Raw genomic sequence first — 10209 nt, forward strand, 5'->3', positions numbered from 1 at the left:
TCACAACATAAAAATACAAAATAAATCCACAAAGCGCACAATAAAAACAAGAACAAAACAAAACCAATAATCCCAATTTCAAAATAATAGTTTACGTGATCCATCATCTGTGCTATTATTCCATATTTCTAAGTAGTTCTTGAAGGTAGATACATTATGGTGTATAAAATAAAGCATGAGCTATAAGACACAAAAAGGATAAGCAACTTGGAAAAACAACAACAGAACAGCAACAACAATCCACCCATGAATTCTGGTAAGAAAACACAAGTAGAAAAGTTGTTCAGTGTTGCTGTGTCTCCATAGTTTACTGTATTTCAAATGCAAAAGAAGAAAAACAAAATACAGAAGAACTGTCTTCTTTCTTATGGCATGATCATAAAGTTTTAATTAGCTAAGTTTCGAAAACATGACAATCACATTGACGAAAATCAACCACAGTTTTGATTAACAAGCCTGCAAAAGATTACTTGGTAGCAATCAGGAAGAATCTCAGTGCTTATGCCCAGAGCTTTCTCATGTCATATAAACACAAACAAATGGTGTGGTTATTGTCCTTGATTGCAAGAGCACTTTTATACAGACAACCCAAAGGAGCTGACATTTATCAGCAACACTATTATATAAGAAGCAAGAAGCCATTGCTAAATTCCTGTTTTCCTTGCATTTTACTACTTTGACAATGAAGAGGAAGAAAAAGAAGAGTGTGTCATTTATGTGCAGGATACCTTACAGAGTACAAGAGACCAGGTCCCTACCCCAAGGATCTTACAATCTGAAATTCAGCATGGGGAAACAACAGAGGAAGGGGAAGCAAGAGTGAAGAAAGAAAGAATGAGCTATTATTTCCATTACAAGTACTTGGCTTAGCTGCCATGTTTTAAACATGATTGCTATGAAACTCTGAGGATGGATCGAGGAAACAATTTGCTAGAGGGCTGGCTTTCACACAAACCAATTATCAATGCAAGACTTCAACATCAAGTGTCTTTTCTGAAGAAACCAGAGGCCTTTCTCCTGGGCATGGTTGGCCAATTGGTGCCAAAGAAGGATAGAACTTTTTTTATGTATGCAACAACAGCAGCAAGAATACTCATCGCGAAGTATTGGAAGACACAAGATTTACCCACCCAGGAAGAATGGCAGATGAAGTTGATGGACTATATGGAACTGGCGGAAATGACTGGCAGAATCCAAGACCAGGGAGAAGAATCAGTGGAAGAAGACTGGAAAAAGTTTAAAGACTATTTACAGAAATACTGTAAAATTAATGAATGTTAGAAAAATGTTGGAATGAAGTTATATGGCTTTAGTAGAAATGTTATAAGGAATTAAGTATAGATAGATTAATAGAGTATTAAAGGGAAAAATACGGTTAGAATGTGTTAAGATAATTATAGGATAGAAAACAGAGGAAGATGGAAAGGAATTGCTGAATCAATTAATAGAAGTGGAATACAAAAAGGGAGGCGTGAGGAGGTCATGGAAATAAGTGAATGAAAGATAAGATATTGAAATTGGATTGTGTTTTAAATGGTTTTTGTTTTGTTTTGTTAGTTGTTTGTGTTAGTGTTTTGTAGTGTTTTTGTATTGTATTGTATTGTATTGTATTGTATTGTATTGTATTGTATTGTATTGTTGTATTGGTGTTTTTTTTTGTTTGTTTTCTGTAGTGTTGTGTTTAAACTGTTGAAAAATTAATAAATATATATATTTTTTAAAAAAAAAGACTTCAACATCAAGTGTTTTGTTTTTGTCGTTGTTGGAAGTGCCATAGCGGGGATCATTTTGTTTGGAACTTAAGGGTTAGAATGCCCTTTTAAAATATGTTGGGGAGTGGGGTTATCAGGTTGTCTTTGTTTTTATTCTTTCTGGACATCTATGGCCTCATCTTAAATTATCATGCCACTTTAAACAAACTTGCTAAGGGTTCAGAGAGCTGTTGGAACCCCCTTTCCCCCTCACAGAGCTACAATTCCCAGAGTTCCCTGGAAAGAGAGATTGGTTTAACAATCAATCAATCAATCTCTCAATCAATCAATCAATCAATCAATCTCTCAAAGGAATTATGGAAACTGGAGCTCTGTGAGGGGAAAGGAGGTTCCTAACAACTCTCAGCATCCTTAAGAAAGTACTTCCAAGGATTCTTTGGGAATCCTGCTTTATTTTTTGTTTTGTTTTGTTTTACAGTGGACGCTCCGGTTGCAAAAGTGATCCATGCGGGAGACATGTTCGCAACCCGCATCGTGCGCAACCCACAGTGCCGCATCTGCGCACACGTGGGTTGCGATTTGGCACTTCTGTGCATGCGCAAAACGCAATTTAGTGGTTCTGTGCCTGCATGAGTGCCAAAACCCAGAAGTAACTCGTTCCGGTACTTCCGGGTTCGGCGTGGCACGCAACCCAAAAATGTGCAAGAAGCGTCTGTAACCCGAGGTATGACTGTATAACTTCTTTTATTTTTCAAGATTGTAAAGAAATTAAAACAAAAATAAACTTAAAAAACCAATTAAAATATCTATTATACTCTTGATATTAATGCCATATTTTGGGATTTCTCTAACCCCCTGACTTCCCTCCCCTCCCTCCCCTGGTTCTTTTGTATTATTTGCATTTAGGCATGTCAACAACAACAAAACTTTATCCATAACAAGTGTTGTTGTTTTTTTTTAAAAAAAATCCTGCTAATGTATTGACTTCCTTACATTGCTTTTGTGTGTGTGTGTGTGTGTGTGTGTGTGTGTGTGTGTGTGTAAAATAAACATTTCCCATTCTTTTTTATATTTGCTGTCATCTTGATTTCTGAGTTTTCCAGTTAATTTAGCCATCTCCACATATTCCATTAACTTTGTTTGCCATTCTTCTTTAGTTGGGACTTCTCGGCCCTTGTTGAGTCCACAATGTGGCTGCTTCCCATGCTAATGTTTCCCAAAGTTGAAGATGCAGTTTATTTAACACTGATCAAAGTGATTCTTCATGAGAAAGGAGAGGCATGGTTATTAATGGTGATGACTGGTATGGAGTGCATATTAAGAGGCAACGCTTCATTTGCACATACTGTATATGCATTATAGCACTTAGCAGATAAATGTCTGTGAACATATGATTTGTGTAAATAAATGCATAATTCTCCCACATTCCTCTCAATGTACATAGACTCAGTCCTTTCAGCTATCCATTGCATATATACTAATAGCAAGCTCATTATCCAAGCATGGATCCTTATTAAGCCAAAACAGCACCATCAAAGCCCAAGAGGGAAGTATCAACTTGGAAGTATCCTAAAGTGTGCTAAATGAGTGGATGAGCCCAATGAATACTGAACATGTTCAGAGGATGTGGAAAGCTGGCCGAGACTTGTGGGGCTGGAAGCAGAAGGCTAGGAGGAGAGGAAGCATGGAAAGTCAGATGAATGAGAAGAAGACATGGCTGAAACCCTGAATAGATGCTCTCGCCATCTCTGCAACATTTTATTGCAGGTCCCACTTGTGTAAATGAATAAAAAACTTCCTGGAGGCAAGTAAGGTCCATGTACGAATTTGAGCTCTTGCACCAGTAAGAATATTGGGCAATAAATTATTTTGGGCAATAAATTATTGGGCAATAAATTATTTTCTCTGTGAACGAATCATTTGGTTTTTATAATATTTCCCCCAGACAAAAGTAGAAAAGGACCAGGGTCTTTCTATAAATGATGGCTCCATATATGGATGCCATAGAAACATGGGCTATATTACTTCTTAATGATACGTATACTATTTATGGACACTTCTTCCATTATTTGCTCAGTACAAGGAATGTCATTTAACATGTGCATCTGAGCCTCGGCTGTGCACCAAATGAAAAAGGGAAAATGAGAGAGGATGCACGTCTTTAAAACTCCTCTTGTGTTCTTCCAGTGTAATTTAGAACAGTCACATCTGTCAAAGCAAAGACACAAGTTTGCAGAGAGCTCATTTCCCCTGCGGCAAAGCATTCCTGTATATAATTAAGCACATTCATTACAGTTTTAAATGACTTGAAGTACTAATATGAAAACATAATAAAACTAATATATTTTATACGTGATATTTAAGGGTAGGATTATGTGGATTTTTACATAGCATGGGGTGTTGCTGAGAAAAAAACACATAAATGAGACTTTTAGTGAAATGACTCCAGTCTATTTTACATTGCAGTATTAGCTCAGGAATTATTGCTAAGGGGACCGTGGTGGATTAGTTGATTCACAAAGCCTTGATCATTAGGAGTTGTTTCAGATTACTTTATTTCTAATACTGAAATGAAGCACTGAATATATTCAGAGGTTTTGTTTTTCAGCCATAATCTAAGAGTCTATAATCAGACATGACTGAATAAGTACACCAATCAAGGACAAAGTAGAACCTAAAAAAATGGAATGTGGATATTTTCACTCCTTCTCATTGATAATCAGTGCCTACTGATGCCACATTCTGGACTCAGAGGAATGGTGGGAGCTGGGGAACAACCAAGGGGAGGAGGCTCAGAGCCCAGGAAGTGGGCATGGGATAATGATGAGTGGTGAGAGGGAAAAGAGGGGAAATACTGGGAAGAGGTGGTATTGGAAGCCGAAGAGATAACAGGGCTTAGTGAGCTGGGAGATTGTTGGTAGAAAGAAGTCCAGAATTAGAGGCAGAAGCTGAAGCAGGAGTGTGGGGTGATCAAAGTCAAGAGGCAGATATGAGTTTGGCTGGTGAAGAGTCATAGGTGTCTCCCCCTCCTGCTGCATGTTCCCCTCCCCGCTTTCCTCCCAGAACCAGCAACGTCATGAAAAGGGTGGAGGATAGGTTGGCTTCACGTAGGCACAGTCTCCAATTGCTTGGGGAAAGCCCTGGAGAGGAGGGGACTTAGACAGCTGTGAGGAAGCAGGGACTTTCAGTCTTGGCAACTGATTTGCAAGGAGGAAAACCACTGGGAATGAGCTGCTGTGCTCATTAGGCCTGACAATCAACCAAGTCTGAGGAGATCATGTAAAACATGAATAGTTTACTCCAACTTTGAATTGTGTATCACTGACCAGCACGCTCCTGTGATAACCATCAAGTGGTGGCTAGTGCCCCTTAGTAACAGTAAGACACAAGGCAAGACCAACAATAGGTGGAGCCAGAGTGATGACAGGCAGAGCCAACTAATTCTACTTATCTCCCCTTTCTCTTCCTTGCTTTGTTTAGCTAGGGCAGGACTGTTTGTTTATCTTCCTTTGTATACGTGGATCAGGGTCCATTGAGGATCTTGTACACTGTATTTTATATTACCCATTGTATGATTTACCCAGAGCTAAATTTATCTCCAATTTTCAGATCACCTCAGATCAACAAGATGATTTGAAAATTAAACGGTTGTTGGCAGATGTTGATAAGTGCATCAACTATAGAGTGGCACTATTTTCACTAGCAGCAAGATACATAAGTGCAACCTTTCAGGATGGTGCAAGCACCAAACCAAAGGGATGCTGACTAGAAGGAAAGTTCCTAAATTTTGGACAGTGTAGATTTGTCCTGGTCTGGCGCATGAAATGTCTTTTGTCTTGTAGCTGTGTGATTTGTGCTCATACTGTATTGTCGTGGCCATGGACTATAAACAATAACATTTATTGATAATTTGTAGCAAACTTTGTTGAAGAATATGCACAACAGAAGTTTTATTATCCATGCTCCTCTGTGTGCATGTTAGTCTTCTATCACAAAAGTTGTAAGGTTCTAACATATTTCCAGCCATTTTCTTTCTGGGCCATCATCCAACAACCCCTTCAATAAATGGTTAAAGGGCTTCAGGAACTGACCCATGGCTTTAAATCTTCTCTTCCTTTGATTCTGTTAATCCAGCAATCTTTTTCTTTGGGGAAAACAACATTTGTACTGCATTTTAACAGTGTTGAATGCCATTCAAGACAGGGAGCTGCAGACAATCACTTTTCCCCCCACATTGAAGAAGTCTAGCTTTGTTTGTCTTGCAGTTCTGAAGAATTCGCTTAGAAACTGGCTAACCATTTGGGAAGGGCTACTCAATGGAAACACTCAACATCTCGACACATGTTTGCTTTCAAATTTGTCTCTCTTAGGACTAACACAACTGCAAATGATAGAAAGGGAATAGCTTAATTATAACCTAGCCAAAATAAATAAATAATTGCATCCCCCCTCCTTAAACACTATCATTATATTTACTTTCTTCCTTATTCTTTTTTATTTTAAGCCATTTGCAGATGTTCGTGGGGGTAGAATGAACAACAGAAGGAGCAACAACAATGTGGTTCCATGTTCTGCCTCTAACCTATAGACAGCTACAAAATTATCTATAGAGAGTAGGGATAAGAGATAAATTCACAGCTAAAGTTGAATTTACCTATAGACAGCTACATTCTGAGACAAACTGCGTACCAAAACACAACCACTCTTTGAAATTCACAGGGTAAAATGTGCATATATTAGTGAAAACAACAGAACAATGCATTTTAGGATTTGGCAAACTGCCTGTTTCCCCATACCCAGTTCAAAATCTGAGGTCTTTCCATAGGTCGCACAACCAAGAGAGACTATGAAAGTTATGTGTGAGTGAATCATAGAACTGTACCATTGGAAGGGACCACATGGGTCATCTAGTTCAACCCCCTGCAATGCAGGAATCATTTGCCCAATGTGGGGCTCAAACCCACGACCCTGAAATCAAGGGTCTCATGCTGTACCAACTGAGCTATCCATGAGCTATCCATGGTTGTTTTAGTAATGGTACCCCTTTACGGAACGTTCTCCCTAAGCAGACTTACTTGGTGCCCAATTGAAATACATTTTGATGCCAGGCAAAACCCAGTTTCTTTATCCAGCTTTCCAAAACCTGATACTGCTACCCCCTGTTTTTAACAGCTGGTTTTATTATGTACCTGTCCTGCTGTTTCAGTATTGACCTTGTACTTTTCCACTGTTTTGCCATTTTGAACTCTTGCCTTGGATGTTTTTAAAACGAAAAGACAGAATAAATGTATTTGGAATAAATGATAATGAAATCAATACATATTCTCTCTACAGCAAAGCTCCACATCTGTTGGACCCAGGTTCCTCCTGTTCTATAGATGTCTTATTGAGGCAGGGTTGCAAAGATGCCCTTTCATCAATTCCTTCCTATACCTTCATCATCACTTTTTAAGCCCCCTTCGGCCTTGTCAAAAGGAAAGTCTGTCTCGTTCATTTCCTTTTGCAGGAGCATATTATAACCAAAATAGCCACTAAAAATAAACAAGTGGGCCTTAACTCCCTAGCATAACGATCACCAATTAAAGTTTGCCCTCACCAATTAAATTGCCACCAACTAATTAATCAACTAAAGCTTTCACTGATTCGTCTACAGATTAATCTGATTAGAAGTTGCAATCTTCCTAATATACATATTGCCTGCTAGGGTTAATGAAATGAAAATAAGACCTGTTCATTTCCTATTTTCTCTCTTTCATCAAGTAACAAAAGTAAATTTAGGATCATCCATCGAATGCCCCTTTGTTTATGGTTCAGTTCTGCTTGTATAAAATTTTAGGAGAGATCTAATTGATGTAATGAATATCATTTCCAGCTGTAGCAGGCCACATTTCTATGACTTTGCATTTTCTGTGTCATGAAGCATATCTAGCTGAAAAAATAATGGGTTGTTTCAAGGAAGGATTAGTTAGTAAGGCTAAAGAGACAGAAGTTAAAGACCATCAGATCCAGCAAAAACACAAAGGAATATTTTTTTGGGGGGTGTTAAAGTGGTTCACTGTCGGAAAGGGACCATTCATTTTGCAATAGGAACAGCTCTCAATTGTGTAACTTTGTGTTTCATATGCATATGAATGGAAGAGAGCGCCAGTGTGTCGGTGGTGATTAGAGAGTTAGACTAGGACCATAGAGGGCAGGGTTAAAATCCCCCCCTAAACCACGAGGTCCTGTAAAATCACCACCTCCCAGCCTAACCTACCTCACAGGACTGTTGTGAAGATAAAATGGGAAGTGGAGAGAGCCATGTAGACCTTCTGGGAGAAAAGGGGAGTGAATGTATATAATATTAAATAAATAATAACGGCCCTCCCAGCTTGTGAAAAAACAAAGCACATGAAAATATGCTGCTTGCATATTCATTATTTGGAAAAATGCATAGATAAATCAATTTATCTACGGATTAGAATTTCTAACGCTTGATCTACAAGTGTGCAAGTCGAGCACAGACGAAGGCTGATTCAACACAGCAGGTAGTTTAGGACCTGATGCTGCTTGTGTAAGGAAGTTTTCCCAATGCATGTGATGTCATCTTCATGCCAAGCCATATTATTTTACTGTTAAATCCAGATTTGCTCTTTCCATTGACAATCCAGTCAAAGAGTACGGTGGAGCAGTAAATCAGGATTGTGTGTGGAATATGGATTTTTCACAAGGATGTCATATGAGAGCTGTGATAAAGTTGCATGCATAAAGAGCACTAAACCTACAGTAAACTGCTTTGAGGAAGCCCCTGGAGGCATGCTGTTTACTCACTCTTACCAGGCTGGCTGATCTACATTCTCACCTCAAAACTTTAGAGGGAGGCACACTGCATCCCTCTAAACTCCTAGCAATCTTTTATGCCCCCTGCCTTTCTGTCTATTCAAGTACTGTAGTTCCCCCCCCCCCATAAACACTTCATCCAAGAAACTTCTCTCAGTAAAAATGTTCAAGGCAAATACCGAGTTGTTTCCTATTTGCTCTCAATCAGAAAACATCAACCATCCATCTCATGCATCAGCCAGCAATCTCCCCATTATATTGTTATGGCTCCATAGCAATAACAATATAATAAACCACCGGTAGCCAACATGGTAGCTTTTGATGTTGCTGTAGCTCCCATCATCCCTGATCATCAGCCATAGAGGCCAGGGCTGATAGGAGGTCTAGTACAACAATACCTGGAGGGCCACAGGTTCTCCCTCCCTCCCAATTATTTACTAAAAATAATGCAATAAAACAAAGAAAAAATTCTAAAGAAAACAAAATCTCTTTTCCCAACACTAGTGACAACTGATGGTTGGCCTCTGAAGATGATCTCAGGCTCTAAAGATATATGGATAGGCTCACATGAAGAAAGGTAACTGTACAGGCACCCTAGTGCAAAACCCTAAACATCTTTAAAGGAAAGCATTGGTACTTTGAACTGGGCTCTAACATGCCTGAACAGAAACCCTGGAGCACCTGATGCTCTGCTATCTGAAATACGCCACTCTGTCCAATTTCCTGTAACCTGTTGCTTCAAATTCCCGAGAAATACCTGTCCTGCTCCAACTCTTAAGGCCATGAGCCTGACATCTGACTAGTCAATTTATAAATCCTGATATCAATCTTGTTTTGCATTTTGATTTCTGACTATATCCATATATTATAATCTTGACTTTCAACAGTGCTTTTCTCTGTGACTCTAATAGGGCTGTAAGTCGGTGGTAGAACAGCTGCTTTGCAGTAGTTCCCAGGTTCAAACCTTGGCATCTCCAGGTAAGGCTGGGAGCAAACTCTGTCTGACATCCTGGAGAGCCCCTGCCAGTCAGTATTAACCATACTGAGCAATAGTCTAACTCGGTGTAAGACAGAGTCCCATTTCTTTCTTTTGGTCCTAACATGGATTCCTGGGGATGAGCACTTTGCCAGCCCTGCAGAGGTTTCTCTACCCGTTGATCTGTTGTGGATTTCATGGTGATAAATGCCACCTTCCATCTTCAACCACTGAAATATTTCAGCGTGTTGTTTCCATTTCCATCCTCATGGCAACCCAGAAACAGTAATAAAAATGAGGCAATTTAAAGGAACTCCATGCCTAATTGCTCTGCATTTCTTGATGTAATGGCCTGGCCTAAAGAAGTGGGTGGAGAAGGAGAAGAAGGATGAGAGCAGGACACCGGTTTTCATTGCTGTTTTATGCGGCTGGGAAGTATTTGCCTGGAAGGGTTATATGCATCTGCAACTATAGGTACATCACTTCCTTCTATTCCCCCCAAGACTCAAATATGTCTGACTCAAAATAGCTTTAATCAAGTCCTTGGCTCCAATTAAAGCTAACTTGCAAAGGACTATTTTATTCCTTTCACAGTAAGTGTTACGTCTGCACAGAAAAAAACCAGGATTAACAGCTGCTGTTATTTCTTAACTGTGGAAATGCTACATAAATCCTCCGAGTTTGTAAAGTTCCTGTGAAGAC

This window comes from Podarcis liolepis (assembly GCF_965112155.1).
Source record: "Podarcis liolepis genome assembly, chromosome: 9".
NCBI classification, from domain to species: domain Eukaryota; kingdom Metazoa; phylum Chordata; class Lepidosauria; order Squamata; family Lacertidae; genus Podarcis; species Podarcis liolepis.